The sequence below is a fragment of the Panthera pardus genome, unplaced genomic scaffold (assembly GCF_024362965.1).
Source record: "Panthera pardus isolate Hobbes unplaced genomic scaffold, ASM2436296v1 HiC_scaffold_25, whole genome shotgun sequence".
Taxonomy (NCBI): Eukaryota; Metazoa; Chordata; class Mammalia; order Carnivora; family Felidae; genus Panthera; species Panthera pardus.
This window is the reverse complement of record NW_026526821.1, coordinates 38188624-38207512: the sequence shown is the minus strand read 5'-3', so window position 1 is coordinate 38207512 and position 18889 is coordinate 38188624.

The window sequence follows — 18889 nt, the reverse complement described above, 5'->3', positions numbered from 1 at the left end:
ATACTCTGTGGATGAATGTACTTCATGCTAGGTCTCAAACAACTGTCACAGAATAAACTCCAAAGACTCCAGCACATAGTGAAGCAATCTCAACCATGTGCAGGGAAATGGGATACTACACTTAAGAGCCAGTTTAAAAATGATAGATAGATAGATAGATAGGGGCACCTGGGTGGCTCAGTCGGTTAAGCATCTGACTTCAGCTCAGGTCATGATCTCATGGTTTGTGGGTTAGAGCCCCGCATTGGGCTCTGTTCAGACAGCTCAGAGCCTGGAGCCTGCTTCAGATTCTGTGTCTCCCTCTCTTTCTGCTCCTCTCCTGCTCGTGCTCTATCTCTCTCAGTCTCTCAAAAATAAATAAACATTAGAAAAAAAAATAATAATAATTTAAAAAATGATAGATAACTGATATACTAATATATATTATATATTATATAATATGTTTATCCTATACACACACATGCACAATTAAGCATCTAAAAATGTAAATATTAGATATACCTAAATATTACAAGGTACTTAGAAGAATATATGTGTGTGTATATATATATATATATGTATATATATATATATATATATATATACACACACACACAGAGAGAGAGAGAGAGTTCATTAAAAATAGAATAGGTAAATGTGAGAAAGAAACAAGACATTATATTAGATGGGCAAGCAGTTTTGAAAAAGAACCAAATCAAATTTATATAGATGAAAAGCAAAACATAATGATTGAAAACTAAAGGATGAGAAGCAGAATAAACACAGGTTTCTAAACCTGTTTCTAAACACAGGTTTCACATTTCATGGTGAAATAGTATCTTAGTGTCTCAGTAATTTTATCAAAGTGTTTCTAGGCCCAAAGAAATTCCCTACAGTTCCATCTGTTAAATAGTTACATTTGGTTCAGACACTTAATAAGTACTTGTTATAAGAAGTTAGTAGGAATTCAAAAATTAATAAGAATAAATTGAATAAAAAATAACAATTATATTTCATTCTTAAATAACCATTTCAAGTAATGAATTAAGTGTACCAGTTGGGAACTGCATACAGTTGGGAAACTGTAATTCAGATTGGACACAACCAGACTCATTTCTTGTTTCTGGTACTTCCTTTTGATAACAATAACTGCCAAAGAATGGAATGTTGAAACTGATCTACCTTGAGGTAGCAGCACAGTGTCTTATTACACAGTGTTGAGTTTTTCTGTTCCCCTCAAATATTTAAAATATTCTGTGGCTCCCGTGAGTTTAATATATCACCCCAAAGCAAGTCAGTAACCTGACAAAAGTCAGTTTGGGAACCATAGATTTAGATACTGCTAAATGGAGAACTGGTGAATTGGAATACGGATTTGAAGAAATGATCTAGAATTCAGCACAGAATTTCAAGAGAAGTCAAGCAATAAGCTAACATGATGCATATGGTTAGATGTTTTCAATGGAGAAAGAGAATATAGTGGAAAGGTGTTATTTGGGATATAATATCTGACAATTTTCCAGAATTAATAAAATCCTAGTAGTCATTAAATTCATGACACATAGTAAATCCTAGGTAGAATGGGTACTTAAAAACAAACAAAAAAACAAAACCCCACATTATTACCTAGATCTGTAACACTAAAATTGCAGAGAAAAAAAATAAAAAAAAAATAAAAGCAACTTTAGAGAAAAGAGAAGTTGAAATTAGATTGGCAGTTGACTGTTCAATATTAACAGTGGAAGCCAGATACAGTGAATAATGGTATTTTCAAGACACCATTGAGAGAGAAGAATAACTGTCAATTAAAATTCTCTACACACTGAAATTACCTTTTGAGAATGATGGCAAAATAAAGACTAACTTTTAAAAGCTAACAAAAATTGAACATATTACTAAAAGACCCTGACTAATGAATCTTCTGAAAGATTGTCTTTGGGAAGAAGGGAATTATAAGAAGATATGATGAATAAATAAATTGTTTAAGATATGGGTAAATATTACCGAACGTGAAGTGTCAAAACACTAATGACAGTACCTTAATCCATGAGAACAGAGTAAAATAATTCATTCCAATTTGAGTTCTTACAACAGAATATAAATGGAAATGGGGGTTGATTCAGGTTCAAATATTTCAAGGTCTTTATATTTTTCAGAAACTAGGTAAAAGTACTAATATTAGACATTCTTAAGTTAACCATAAGTGACAAAATGTCTAGAGTACCTACTAAAATAGCATGAATAAATGCTATACCTTCCAATCTAGAACAAAAAAATGAAATGTTGAAAACACACACACACACACACACACACACACACACACACACACACACAAACACATACCAAATTCTATTAATCAACAAATTAAAGGTTAAATTTCAACAGAGATCATTTCAACAGAGACAGGAAATGTTCTTGCTAAATTTCCTTATTGATTCATGATAAAATTTCATTGCAAATAAGCATGGAAGGGAACTCCTTAATCTGTTAGATTTATCTACAAAAAAGTCTACTACACATTAGTTAATATTGAACATTTAAAGCACTTCTTTTTAAAGCAGAAGGAAGATGGACTTGGTCAGTATCAGTACTTGGTTTTTTATGTTGTTTTATATATATATCCTAGCATGTGTCCTAAGATAAGAAAAAGATACTATAATTATATGTGGATTAGAAAAGAAGAAATCGAGAAAGCATTAGGCACAGTTAATATGGATGTGAACCTAGAAAATACACACAGTATAGATGGTTTACTAAAACTAATAATTCAGTTTAGCAAATTCTCTGGCTATAAAATCATTGTACATGATTATAAATAAGACAATTGCATTTCTATTCACCAGCAATAAGCTATTACAGATTATAATTTTTAAAAGATACAATTTATAATTGCTAGCAGAAAATATAAAGTATCTGATAATAAGTCTAAAAAATATGTACATTAGGCACCTGGGAGCATTTGACTCTTGATTTGGGCTCAGGTCATGATCCCAGGGTCATGGGATAAAGTCCCACATCAGAGCATGGAGACTGCTTGGGATCTCTCTCTCTCTCTCTCTCTCTCTCTCTCTCTCTCTCTCTCTCTCTCTCCCTCTGTACCTCTCCCCCACTCACCCATGCTCTCTCTCTTTCTCTCTGTCTAATATAAAAAATACATATGTACAAGGCTTTCAGTATTTAAGAAGAATTAATAAGCCAGATTTATACCATGTTCCTGGATATAAAACTTCAAAATAAAAATAACATTATTTTCTCAAATGATCTATATCAAGGACATGCAAACTTTATAAAGGATGAAACAGTAAATATTCTAGACTTTATGGGATATGTAATTGCTATCACATCCATTCTACTTTGTTTTGTAGCTTGACAGTGGTTATTGACCGTAGATGTTGCTGTGTTCCAATAAAACTTTATTTGCAAACTGAGGCAAGGAGATGGCAGGCCAAGTTTCATTTGTGGATTATTGTTTTTCAATTCCTGATCTAGGGAATCTATCTTTAGTGTAATTCTAATCAAAATCTAGAAGTCTGTGTGTGTGAGCATGTAAACTAACAAGCTAATTCTAACATTTCTATGACCAAGGACTGGTGTAAGAATGATCAAAATATTTCCAGGAAAGGACAAAGTCACTTATCCTACCAGAAACAGAGACTATAAAACTAGAGTTATTAAGATAGTACAAAATAGTCAAACAGATGAACAGGATAAGATATAAAGCACAGAATTTACTTTATGACAGAGGTGTTACTGCAGATCATACAAAATGAATCACTCAGTACACAGCTGGCACAACTTCTCCATTTGGAAACGGATGTTCATGGATTTCTACCTCCATACACAGGCAAAATTTGATTCTGTATGAATTATAGATGTTAAAATTAAAGGTGCATCTTTAAACTTTTAGAATAAAATATGAAACTATCTTTCTTATCCTGGAGTTAGGGGCAATTTCTTAAGTAAGACAAAAAATAAATCTGCAAACCTTGAAGAAAAACCCTATAATTATACTAAACTGAGACCATCTGTTCATCAAAAACATCTTGATAAGAGTAAAAAGGAAAATAACAAGCTGGTGTGAAAACTTTTACACATATAAAAAACCCCAAAGAATTAATATCTAGAAGATACTAATACCTTCTATTTACCATTAAAAATAGAAAACCAGCATAATTAAAAATACTCAAGAGACACGAGTGGACATTTCATAGAAGAGGAATTATAAATTGGGACTAAACATTGGGAAAGATGGTAATTTTCAATAATTGTTTGGGAAATAAAATTAAATCCATGGTGCAATATTTTACAACCCATATTTTAGTGAAAAGCAAAAAGATACAGTGCACCACGATTTGGCTGGGATAGTATAAACTGTTAGATCCAATTTAGAAAACACCTTGAACCAATCCACTAAAGTAGAAGGTGTTACTATGCTGTGATCCAGAAATCTCATTACTAGGCAAATAGGGAAGCTATTGCTTGACTACACAAGGCAACATTTTAAAAAGTATTTATGGAAATATCGTTTAGCAAAGCAAAACACTGCAAACTACTTTAATATAGCATCCATTCTATAGAATGGATAAATACATTGAGGTATATTCACATAATGATATTCAATATAGCAGTGTGAATGAAATAATTACAGATCAACATACTGACATGGATGGATATTATAAGCATAATATTGAATAAAAGAAGCAAGGCTCAGATGTACCAGAAAAGGTACATCAGTTTCTATGTATCTATTGATCAAAGGTGTAAAACAAAACAATGCATAATTAAAGATACATCAATATATGTTGAAAACTATTTCACTTGGGAAGTATAAGTGCAGAACTTGGGAAATGAGTTAATTCTGGGTGGGATTAGGGGAGGGAAACAAGTAAGGGAATGGTGAAGGGTTTCAGCAGTTTCAACAGTTTTTTGTTTCTTAAGCTGGATGGCAAGCACACATGTATTCATCTTATTATTCTTACACTTGTGAAAAATAATTATTGTGTGTACTCATAGCAATAATGAATTATGATGTAAAAAGCACTGTAAAGAATTAAACCTTGAAAAAATAACGTCAATGAAAAATAAAAATAGCAAAAAACAAGGGAGCATTAGTTACAGGGTGTTAGGATCAACATACTTCTAAAAATTCTGAGCCTTTAATTTAAAAGGTCACCAGGCTAGAACCATTTGACCTTTTCTCCTGCAATGTTATTCTGAGATTCCTGTAACAATTAAGCAAAAGATGGAAACTCAATTTCACTAGAATCTTAGACTACAAACAACCCATTGCCAGAATCTGAAAGAATGGCCAGTAATTTCTGACTGATGCAGCAATATTGATGACAAGTGATCAGTAGAGTCCTGTCCTTTGCATCCTGTGTTAGAGTGGACACTCTTCCAAGAGATGATAAGAGTTTTCATACCTCTAGCACCCTTACTACACATTAGATCTTGTGGGGAGCCTTAAAAAATAAGTCCTACAGGGCTGGTTCAATATTTGCAAATCAATCAATGTGTACATCACATTAATAGAAGAAACAGTAAGAACCATATGATCCTGTCAATAGATGCAGAAAAAGCACTTGACAAAACACAGCATCATTTCTTAACAAAAACCCTCAAGAAAGTCAAGATAGAAAGAACACACCCAAACATCATAAAAGCTATATCTGGAAAGCCCAGACCTAATATCATCCTCAACGGGGAAAAACTGAGAGCTTTCCCCCTGAGATCAGGAACACAACAGGGATGTCCACTCTCACTGCTGTTGTTTAACATAGTGTTGGAAGTCCTAGCCTCAGCATTCAGACAACAAAATGAAATAAAAGGCATCCAAATTGGCAAAGAAGAAGTCGAACTTTCATTTTTCGCAGATGACATGGAAAACCCAAAAGATTCCACCCAAAAGTTGCTAGAACTGATACATGAATTCAGCAAAGTCACAGGATACAAAATTAATGTACAGAAATCGGTTGCATTTCTATACACCAATAACAAAGCAACAGAAAGAGAAATCAAGAAATCGGTCTCATTTACAATTGCACCACGAACCTAACCAAAGATGTAAAAGATCTGTATGCTGAAAAATATAGAAAACTTATGAAAGAAATTGAGGAAGATACAAAGAAATGGAAAACATTCCATGCTTATGGATTGGAAGAACAAATACTGTTAAAATGTCAATACTACCCTAAGCAATCTGCACATTCAATGCAATCCCAAACAAAATTGCACTGGCATTCTCCTCAAAATTAGAAAACAACAATCCTAAAATTTGTATGGAAACACAAAAGACCCCAAATAGCCAAAGTAATGTTGAAAAAGAAAAACAAAGCAGGAGGCATCACAATCCCAGACTTTAGCCTCCAGTACAAAGCTGTATGGTATTGGCACAAAACCAGACACATAGACCAATGAAATAGAATAAAGAACCCAGAATTGGATGCACAAATGCATGGCCAACTAATCTTTGACAAAGCAAGAAAGAGTATGTAATGGAAAAAAGACAGTCTGTTTAGAAAATGGTACTGGGAGATCTGGATAGCAACATGCAGAAGAATGAAACTGGACCACTTTCTTACACCATACACAAAAATAAACTCAAAATGGACAAAAGACCTAAATGTGAGACAGGAAACCATCAAAACCCTAGAGGAGAAAACAGGCAACAACCTCTTTGACCTCAGCTGCAGCAACTTCTTACTCGACATGTCTCCGAAGGCAAGGGAAATAAAAGCAAAAATGAACTATTGGGACCTCATTGAGACAAACCTTTTGCACTGCCAAGGAAACCATCAACAAAACTAAAAGGCAAACAATGGAATGGGAGAAGATATTCGCAAATGATGTATCCGATAAAGGATTAGTATCCAAATTTTATAAAGAACTTACCAAACTCAATACCCGGAAAATAATCCAGTGAAGAAATGGAATAGACATTTTCCAAAGAAGATAACCAGATGGCCAACAGACACATGAAAAGATACTCAACATCACTCATCATCAGGGAAATACAAATCGAAACCACATTGAGATACCACCTCATACAAGTCAGAGTGGCTAAAATTAACAACTCAGGAAACAACGGATGTCAGTGAGGATGTGGAGAAATGGGAACCCTCTTGCACTGTTGATGGGAATGCAAACCAGTGCAGCCACTCTGTAAAACAGTGTGGAGGTTCCTCAAAAAATTAAAAATAGATTTACCCTACAACCCAGCAATAGCACTACTAGGAATTTATCCAAAGGGTACAGGAATGCTGATTCATAGGGGCACATGTACTCCACTCCAATGTTTATAGCAGTGTTTTAACAATAGCCAAATTATGGAAAGAGCCCAAATGTCCATTAACTGATGAATGGATAAAAAAGATGTGGTTTATATATACAATGGAATACTACTTGGCAATGAGAAATAAGGAAATTCTGCCATTTGCAACAACATGGATGGAACTGGATGGTATTATCCTAAGTGAAATAAGTCACTCAGAGAACGACAGATATCATATGTTTTCACTCATATGTGGAACTTAAGAAACTTAACAGAAGACCATGGGGGAAGGGAAGAGGAAAAAATAATTTCAAACTGAGAGGGAGGCAAACCATAAGAGACTGTTAAATACAGAAAACAAACTGAGGGTTGATAGGGGAAGGGGGTGGGAGAAGGGGAAAATAGGTGATGGGCATGAGGAGGGCACTTGTTGGGATGAGCACTGGGTGTTGTATGTAAGAGAAGAATCATGGGAAGCTACCCCTGAAGCCAAGAGCACACTGGATACATTGTATGTTAGCCAACTTGACAAAAAAAAAAAAAAAAAAAAAAAAAAAAAAAAAAAAAATATATATATATATATATATATATATATATATATATATATATATATAAAAATGTTTATTTTTGAGAGAGCCAGAGACAGAATGCGAGTGGGTTAGGGGCAGAGAGGGAGACACAGAATCCGAAGCAGGCTCCAGGCTCTGGACTGTCAGCACAGAGCCTGATGTGGGCCTTGAACTCATGAGCTGTGAGATCATGACCTGAGCCGAGGTCGGACGCTCACCCGACTGAGCCACCCAGGTGCCCCAACAATAAATTATATTAAAAAAAATAAGTCCTAATGCCTGATTCCTGGCATCACTCTTGACGAATAGGGTCAGAATCTCTCAGGGCAAGCACACACATTTTTTGTTTCCAAGGTGATTCTAATGTGCATCCAAGGTCAACTATCCAGTAATCTAAGAATTCCAGCTTTTGTATCTTTAAGGTGAAGAAAGAAACTTTCAACACTTGCAAAACAAAGATATATTTTTTACCCCACAAACCAACTTGCTTAAAAGCACTGAAATATGTTAAGACACATTAGGTAAAAGTCAACTAACAGGGGTGCCTGGGTGGCCCATTTGGTTAAGCATCTGATTTTGGCTCAGATCATGATCTCCCGGTTTGTGAGTTCTGACCCTGTGTGGGGCTCTGTGCTGACAGCTTGGAGCCTGGAGCTTGCTTTGGATTCTGTGTCTCCTTCTCTCTCTGCCCCGTTCATGCTCTGTCTGTCTCTCTCTCAAAAGTAAATAAACATTAACAAAATTATTTAAAAAAAGTCAACAAATATTGAAAAAATTAACTAAATGGGGGCGCCTGGATGGCGCAGTCGGTTAAGCGTCTGACTTCAGCCAGGTCACGATCTCGCGGTCCGTGAGTTCGAGCCCTGCGTCAGGCTCTGGGCTGATGGCTCGGAGCCTGGAGCCTGTTTCGGATTCTGTGTCTCCCTCTCTCTCTGCCCCTCCCCTGTTTATGCTCTGTCTCTCTCTTTTTAAATAAAAAAACAAAACAAAACATTTTTTAAAAAAATGGAATCAAATGGGGGCGCCTGGGTGGCGCAGTCGGTTAAGCGACCGACTTCAGCCAGGTCACGATCTCGCGTTCCGTGAGTTCGAGCCCTGCGTCAGGCTCTGGGCTGATGGCTCGGAGCCTGGAGCCTGTTTCCGATTCTGTGTCTCCCTCTCTCTCTGCCCCTCCCCCGTTCATGCTCTGTCTCTCTCTGTCCCAAAAATAAATAAAAAACGTTGAAAAAAAAATTAAAAAAAAAAATTAACTAAATGTTACAAGAAATATCTGTGGCAACTACCAATGAGACATAATAGGTTCCTGCAAAGAGACAAATTCAAGGTAGGTGGAGATTCTACGATGCACCATCAAATGACAGAAAGTAATGCAATCACATCTACACAATTTGTAAGGAAAAGTTTGTTATCTAATTTATAATTTAGAGCTACTCTTTATTTAATGCATATAATCTACAAAAGTCAAGTTCTTACTTATTGAAGTGCTCAAATACAAAATGCCTATGTTCTCTCCTTGGAAAAATGACTTGACTATCAGCTTCAAATAGCTGGCTGAAAAAAAAAACAAACAAAAAACAACAACAGCAACAAAAGAAAACCCCACAAAAAACAAATAGCTGAGTGAGAAGTAAGAATCAACAATCCAAGAATGGGAAAGTCATGACATACAATTACAGGTGATGATTACCAAGACAAGTTAAAATGGAATAGCTTATAAAGTTGTGAAAAACTCGGACATACAATTGAATGCCAATTTCAAATTTGTCTTCTTGAAGATAATACTTCAGTATTTAAATATGGTCTGATTATAATTATCTGGCTCTGAGAGTATATGTCATAAAAATAAATGCATGAGTGTTGCAGAATGCGAAACAGAGCAATGTAAAAGTGCCTGGTTACTTTTCTCACATAGAAGGAAATCAGAGTTTATTATTTTGTTCTCAACTTTGATGCATAAAGGACTTTAGGTTGAAGAATGCTTTTGGAAATCTTAAATGTAACCTTGAGGGATATCATAGAAAATGAACATTAATTTAAAAAGAGGAAGATAGAGTCAAATGAAACAGAAGCCATACAGCAAATAAGAGAAAGCACATGAAACTACAATGAAGCAGAAAAATAAGAATCAGAAAGCTGCCAAACATAATAAACATGTCAATCCTGACAATTAACAAAAATGAGACAAAAACACAAATAAATACTAAAATTTAAGCATTCACAGATAGGTCATGAAGCAAAAGCCCAACTATTCGCTGTCTACAACTGATAGCTATATAAAATACAATGATTCAAAAACAGTTAAAAAAAAGAGTGATGCGCAAAGCTAACCAGAGAATTACAATAACAATAATAATATTAGGTAAAGTAAAATGCAAGGCAGAAAGCATAAAAACAGTACAAGGAGAGTTATTTATAAAAGTCAGAATTCTCATGAGCCTACCTGTGCTGGAAAACAGGACATCAAAATAGATACAGCCCCAAGTGAGGAAAGAAGAGATACACATTGAAGCACAATAGATGTGGCAGGATTTATTACACTTCTCTAATTTTTGACAGATAAAGCAGACACTAAAACAAATAAGAAAACATACGACTTGAGTAAAATAATAAAAAAAAATAAAATAAAAAGTAAAATAAATGAAGTTACATACATATTTTCCACAAATATCTATGGATTATTTCTAAAAGATATTTATGTACTAGGTTCCAAAGAAAATAAATGCTTAAATATAGAGCTTGCTGGCCCTTTCTATGAACCCCAACACTAACCCAGGTACTGAAGGACTTGTCCGTTAACTGAGAACAACTAAAAAAATTATTGGATCCTACCCAGTGTGTGACTTTGGCCTTCTGCCAGACCTCCCCATGTTTCTGGTATTCCTCAGTTTATTGTATGTTCTCATATACACTTCTCTTATATGCTGGGTGGGGATGTAGTCCCCCCACCTCATTTTGTCTGCTGTCTTAGATGGGCAAACCATATGCAAAAAGGTGAGAAACTGGAGTGCCTGGGTGGCTTAGTGGGTTAAACCTCTTGACTCTTCATTTCAGCTTAGGTCATGATGTCAGTTTCATGAGTTCAAGCCCCATGTCAGGCTCTGTGCTGGCAGCATGGAGCCTGCTTTGGATTCTCTCTCTCCCTCTCTCTCTCTGCCCTTCCCTGAGTCATACTGCTTCTGTCTCTATGAAAGTAAATAAAGAAACTTCCCAAAAAATTTAAAAAAGTAAGATGGTAAATCTATCATTATGTTTATGTGATATGACTGAATATCTAGGAAACCTAAAAGAATCAAGTGAAAATACTACCAAGCAATAAAGAATGTAGTTAGATATCAGATTATAAAATAAATGTAAGAAATACATTCATATTTCTTTCTTCTTCATAGATACAATTTCTTCTTCATAGATACATATTTCTTCTTCATAGATACAAATAACAATCAGTAGGAATACATAATAAAAGACAAGACTCTGTTTACAGTAGCACCAAGTTCAAACTTAGTAAGAAACATGTAAACTATATAGGAGGAAAACATTAACATAAGACTTAAAAAAAAAAAAAAAACGCAGACATAAGCAAATGGGAATACTTAGGTTCTGAATTATCGATAAAAGAGGTCAGTTCTCCCTAAGTCAATTTATAAATTTAACATGTCCACGCTAAAAATGCCAACAGATTGTATTTTCCTTTGTACAAGTCGAACATGTACATTTACGAACATTTACATGAAAAAAGTAAACTAGCAAGAATATTCAGGAAATCTCTAAATCTGAAAAGCAGTGAAGGGGACCAAGCCTACTCAAAATAAAGATGTGATATAAAACCTCACTAATGAAACAGTACAACATTGGCACAGGATGAGTCAATTGAATGGAACATAATAGATCCAGAAATTATGTCAAATACATGTAGTATTTAGTATATGATTAAGGTATATGATACATGTAGTATTTAGCATCTGAAACATGTAGTATTTAGTATATGATTATGTATGAAGTTGGTATGTTAAGTAAGATTATTTTTTGTTAAGCAAATGATACTAGTATAGTTGGGTAGCTATCAGAAAAAGAATGGCATTAGCTCCATGCTTGATTTAGTACACTAAAATAAACTTCAAAAAGAGCATATATTTAGAAAAAACTAAAAGAAAATATAGGTAAATTTGTTCCTAAATTTGCAGTCGGGAAGAACTTTTTAATATACCTAAAAACCAGCAGACATAAAAGTCAATAGTGTTAATAAATTTTTAAAAATGTAGTCTTACATGAGAAAATAAGAAACATCAAAAGAAGCATAGCCTGTTTTTAAAAATTGTCAGCTCATATAGAAGACAAAAAGCTTAAACCTGCATATATAGAGAAATTGTTAAAGTTGATAAAGAAGACAGCAATCCAACAGAAAAGAAGGCAAAGTTCTGAAAAGATACATATCAGTAATCAGAATAAAAGAAATACAAATAGTCCTTAAACCATGTGCATACCCGTTTCTCATGAAAAGTGTGATGCAAATTAAAACCACAGTAAGATGCTGGTTTTTATTCATCATATGGTAGTAATTCACAATTTGGACTACACAGGAAGTCTCATACATTGCTAGTGGGAATACACAGCTAGTATGCAAGGAATTTTGGCAACGTTTGTCAAAATTACAAAACCATTTATTCTTTGTCTCACAATCTTACATCTAGGAATTTATCACATACATACATCTGCTCACATATGAAATAATAATATAGTTACAAGGTTATTCATTGCCAACTTTGTTTTCAATAAAAGATTAGAAACAACACAAATGTCCATCACTACAAATTATATGAAATAAAGTATGTCACATCCCAGCAGAGGAATAATACATGGCTATAAAAAAAGAACAGTAAGACTCTTTTCTATTAATATGGAAAAATATCCAGGATGTTTTTCCAAGTGTAAAAGAAAAAGCAAGAATATTGCAGGTGAATTCTACTTTTTGTTAACAAAGAGGAAATAATGCATATGTGTATCTGCTTGCAATTATATAAACATTAAAGAATACATAAAACATGATGAACACGGCTACCCACGAGGGAGTGGGCAGTGGAGTAGACACGGGTGAGTGTAAAAGTGAGATTTCTTAATTCATAATGTGAATATATCGTTCCAATATTTCAAATATGTAAATGTGTTATGTGTTCAAAACAAATACAATATGAAATATAAGGAAGATGAAATTCAAACTGAGAAAAATACTTGTAACATGTATCATTCTCTAAGGCATGTTTTTTAAAGCTATTAATATAAAAGAGCTCTGATACATTAGTAGGAAAATTTCTATTTCTCCTTAGAAAAAGACAGCTGAAAATGCCCTTGTACTGAGCTCTAGACTCTTTACAGCAATAGTCTGTCAGATGTCCTGCAGATCCAGGGACTCAGCTGTCTACAATCCCCGGGACTTGGTTCCAGCCCCTCCCAACTGTCGTCTACCAACAGTACTGCCAGTCCAGAGACCCAGTGGGAGATACTCTTGTCTGTATCCCCAAAGATCCTGAAATATTAACACAACTGATGGGACAAATAGTAACACAGTAATACGAGGGGACTTCAATATCCCACTTTCAACACTGGATAAGTCATCCAGAGAGAATATACAATAAGAAAACAGTAGACCTGGACAACACTATTGACCAAATGGATGTAACAGATACATGCAGACCATCCAACAGCAGCAGAACATATATTCCTCTTTAGCACACACAGAACATTCTCCAGATAAATCTTGTGTTGTGGGACCCAAGGAATTTAACAAAAACCCCCTACCCCTGGACAAGCAGAGCAAGACTAACTCCATTTTGTGCTACACCCACCATCTCATGTATAACCCCCACATGACCTACTTATTGCTTAAGACACTCCCCCACCCTAGTCAAGCCTCTGAGCACACCCTTATGGAAACCGGCTCATATAGGAATACGGAACCCCTAACCGCCAAAGAATGTAAACCCCGCCTTTTGCCTGCCAAACTTGCGCGCCAATTCTGATCAGAGTGATAAACTAGTTCAAACAGTTACTATAGGGTAAATTGTAATTCAGTTGGCCACCTGCGTGTGGACTGACATGACTATGCAACTTTCTGTGTGTGTTACAATCTCATTGGCCACTGGCCCCTATAAAACTGCTACGCCTTTTAACCTAGGGGTCCAAGTCCCTGCTCCGCTGTGTCAGGTATACTTGGGCCCAAGCTCGAGCTTGCAAATAAACCCTCGTGCATTTGTATAGGCTCCTTGGTGGTCTCTCGGATTTGAAATTGGGGGCATTACAGTGTTGGGCCACAAAAGAAGCCTTAACAATTTTAAAAAGATTGATACATTGTTTTTTTTTTCTGACCACAATGGTAAAAAACTAGAAATCAACAATAGGTTGAAAATTGGCAAATTCATAGATACGTGGAAATTAAACACAATCAATAAGGCAAAGAAGAAATCAAAAGGGAAATCAGAAAATGTATTGAAACAAAGGTAAACCAAAATGCAACATACCAAAACTTATGAGTTATAGCAAACACAGTTCTAAGGGAACTAGGGAAACTTACAACAATAAACACATAAATTTAAAAAAAGAGAGAGAAAGATCTCACACAACCTAATATTATACCTCAAGGAAATAGTAAAAGAAGAATGAAATAAACCCAAAGTTAGCAGAAAGAAGAAAATAATGAAGATTTGAACAGAAATAAATGAAATATCAAAGCTAAAAAGACACACACAAAAAAAAAGTCCATGAAAGTGATGAGGGACCATAAGACAAGTTGAGGACAAAGCACAAGCTAGTGAACCCCACCTGTGCCCCCAAGGCATACACCCCCCACCCCTAGGTGGGATCTGTGTGACATTCCTCAGGCACTCCTAGCTGCCCAAGAATAAAGGAAAAGACAGAAAACAAATGGTTAACTAATAGAGATCACAGTTACACAGGACTTGTGTCTCCCTCAGTTTACTAATGTCTTGGTAAATTGCAAGAAAAAGGCAATCTTATCAGTAGCCTAATCTCTAGAAATCTATAGACTCAGTTTCCTGGAGCCCCAACATCACTTCTCCTCCATAGCGATGTGGGGAACAAAGGCAAGAAGGAAATGGCAGGCAAAATTAAATTTCCTTATAACCTGCAGCCCACTGACAAATACTTGAGGCAAATACAAAGTTTAACAGTTCTCCAAGAACTCCCAACTGTTGTATGCTAATGCCTTACTTGAGAAAAACAACCTTAACTTGACAATAGCCAGGCCTCCCTTATCTAGAGTCCTCTTTAGCATATCAAAGTCCCTCTGGAGGCCTCCCTTTTGACTTTACCCCCTCCAACTCCATAGCATGTAACCAGTCACTCTTCATAACCCCAGTGTAGCTCTTTCTGCCCACAGGTCCTGTCCCCATGCTGTAATAAAATGAGCTTTTTGCGTCAAAGACATCAAGAATTCTTTCTTGGCCATCAGCTTCCAAACCCCTCACCATTCCAAAACCTCATCAAAAGTAAGAGTTGATTTTTGAAAAGATTTTTTAATTGACAAACCTTAGCTAAACTAATGCCCCAAAAAGAGAAAGAAGACTCAAAGAAGCATAATTATTAATGAGAGAAAAGACATTACAACTGACATCATAAAAATACAAGGGATCATAAAAGGCCACTATGAATAATTTACCTGTCAAAAAATTGGATAACCTAGGGGAAATGGATAAATTTCTAGAAACACACAATCTACAAAGACTAAGTCATGAAGACAGAAAATCTGAACAGACTATAATGACTAAGGAAATTGAAGCAGTACAGTCTCCCAACAAAGAAATCCCAGGACCAGATGGTTTCACTTGTGAATTCTACCAAATATTTAAGGAATAATTAATGTCAATCCTTCTCAAACTCTTTCAAAAAATTAAAGAGGAGAGAACATTCTCAAACTCATTTTACTAGGCCAGCCATTACTGTGATAAGTAAACCAAGTAAGGATTGAAACTAAGTGTCTAAATTGCAATGTATACATTTTTATGCTCTCTGAAAATTTTACCAAGTGCCTATTACTTTTCAACAAATTAAACTACTGAAAATTATATAATTAAAAATAAAAGAAGATTCAGGAAAACAATTCCAACCCTTAGATTGAATTGTTGGTTGTTAAGTCCCATAAACAGTTCCCTTGGATCCTGGAAGAACACTGTTCTTTCAGGTGGAAACAGGTTTTAATAGTTTGTTTTCATTTTGTTTTGTTTTATAAGGCGAGTAGGTCTTTAAAAGGGTGTCATCCAGGCAACAAATGCACAGACCTTTTATGTAATAGATCAGTGCTTTGCAAACCATAACACTCAAATAAACTGCTTGGGAATCTTGTTAAATGTAGGTTCTGGTTCAGAATGTTGGGTGTGAACAAAGAATCTGCATTTCTGACTAGTCCCCAGGAAATGCTAAGCCTGCTCATCCATGCACCACACTCTGAATAGAAAAAAAAATCATCTTCAGGAAAGTATAAATGAATCCCACTTTTTTGCAAGGGGCACTCAAGCTATTTTGTTCTCTTCACTAGTAAAATGGAGTTATAATTTCAGATGAGAAAGCTCTCTTTCAGCAAACAGCAAACACTGGGTTGGATTTTCTGTCTTGGCTTTTGGCTTCTACTCTGTCATCTGGCAAAATGGTTTCCAGATAAATTCTTTATCTTATTGCCCTGATCAGTGGGATTGTGTAGTTATCATTCTCCCCAAGCCCTACTAATGATATGCAAAAAGCCATCCGTCATTTAAATTGCCACAGACATGATTGAAGAATGGAGGTCCCTCTATGGAGGGGGAGAGCAAGAAACAATGAGAAAATTTTGATTGGAACCCAGCCAGGGAAGATTTGGGTTAAGAAGAGGCCCACCTCCGGCTTCTTGATTGGGTCTGAAAGATGGGAGTTCATGGGGAGGAGACGGAACAGTATGGCCCCTAATTGTCCTGACTGATGAAGGCGCAGTGATTGAGAGGAACATAATCTGTACACCACAAACTGCTCCCCACGTCGGAAGGCTCACCACAAACCCACTTTCTGGCTGTTGATAGTAAATCAATGTGGGCTGAGGTCCAAGATTTTCCTAATAGCTCTTTCTAAGACCTTTGGGAATAATAGATGGGGAAATTACATCAGATTCTCTCAGCAGCCAGAGAACAGCTTTAGGTAGACTCTTTCCATCTGTGCATAAAGGAGGATGAATGAACACAACCTGAGAATGTTGCAGGAAAAAGTACCTGTTTTCACCCTCTTATCTGAGACTCCACATATGGACCATCATAAGAGAACAAGTCAAAGCCATTGAGACCTAGAGGGCTGCAGGTGTGTTTGTTTCCTCTTTCAAGGTTACCAGAGTTCCATGTCAGAAAATATACATATTTTGGCTGTTGGGCTTTAAAACTTTTCCAACTGAGGATACAAAATTAGAACTAATGATCAGGGAATGCAACAAACTGGGTACAAAAGTGGTCATTATGGCAATTGTTATAAGAACAAAAAAGATGGCAACAATGTAAATGGCCACTGATAGGGCAATAACTAAAACAATTATGGTACATCAGACAATGGAGTATTAGGAAGTTATTAAAAATCATGGTTTCAAAAGATATTTTTTAAAAAGCAATGAATTTAGGGGCACCTGGGTGGCTCAGTCAGTTAAGTGTCTGACTCTTGGTTTCTGCCCAGGTCATGATCTCACGGTTTTTGAGTCTGAGCCCTGAGTTGGGCTCTGCATTGACAGCATAGAATCTGCTTGGGATTCTCTCTCTCTGTCCCTCCCCCTGCACCCCCACCTCATGTGCGTGTGCATGTGCGTGCACACACACACACACACACACACACACACACACACACACACATTTTCTCTCTCTCTCTCTCTCTCAAAACAAATAAATAAACCTTAAAAAAGAAAAGCAATGAGCCTGGAGGGCAATTTCATTTATTTTCTATATGTAAAATGGCAGTTTATTTAGAAAAGATATATAAAATATAAAATATTAAGAATGATACTAGAGTTGAGGAACCAGATGAGAAGATGATAATTGCGGGGGGGGGGGGGGGGAGGAAAATGACCTGGTTTGGGGCAGCAGTCAGATTAGATCAGCCTCAAAAGGCCCATCAGGGCTACAATCCTACCTGTGCATATCTGAACGGAAATACAGAATAATGTAACATTGTGTGTCAACTCCTGCCATAAACTGTAAAAAATAATGTATTCCACAAAGACAATAACCATTCCAAACTAATGGTGTGCTAAATGCTACTTTTGGAAAGGGGAGGATAATTTTGCCCTGGGAGTGAAGCCAATGAACCCAGTCCAACTTTATTTATGTTTCACTGTGTTTAGGACTGTTCCTCCTGCCCCCAGTATTCCAGAGGCTCTTTGATATTTACGAGCTTTAAATCTCTTTCTCCAAGCTGTTTGGCTTTTAGAGCCTGGCAATGTCAGGCTCCCTTGTTCTTTCTGAAAGCATAAGTTGCTGGTCTTGCAGTTTTCTCTGAATCAGAAAGTTCTTTTTTTTTCTGGGGAAAACATTCTGTGGTGGCAACAGGTTGGTCGGCTGAAAAGCATTACAGCAGAGCTAGAAATACAGGCAGTGGGCTAGGAGGAGAACTTATGAATTCCTGTGAGTTTGTTATGTGTTCAATTATGTTGCCCCCAAAATATGTTGAGTCCTAACCCCTGGTACTTGTATTTGGAAATAGGGTCTTTGCAGATGTAATCAAATTAAGATGAGGCCATCTGCATGGGCTCTTCATTCATATGATTGGTGTCCTTTTTTTAAAAAACAAAATTCAACCAAGTAAATTTGAAGATGTAATTGGCTTTATTAAATTTATTAAATGATTCCTGAATCTAGCAAGTAGAAGGGAGCTTCACTGAGCTGAAAGAGAGAGAGAGAGAGAGGGAGACATTTTTTAAGACAGAGAGAGGACATTAAAAAAAAGGAATTTATTAGCAGGAAATGCATTTGTTTAGACAAGGTGGCCTTCCTAAAGGGAGTGGATAGGGTCTATCAGTAAATTTCTTAGGATTGACCAGGAAATTCCATGTTAACTGGTT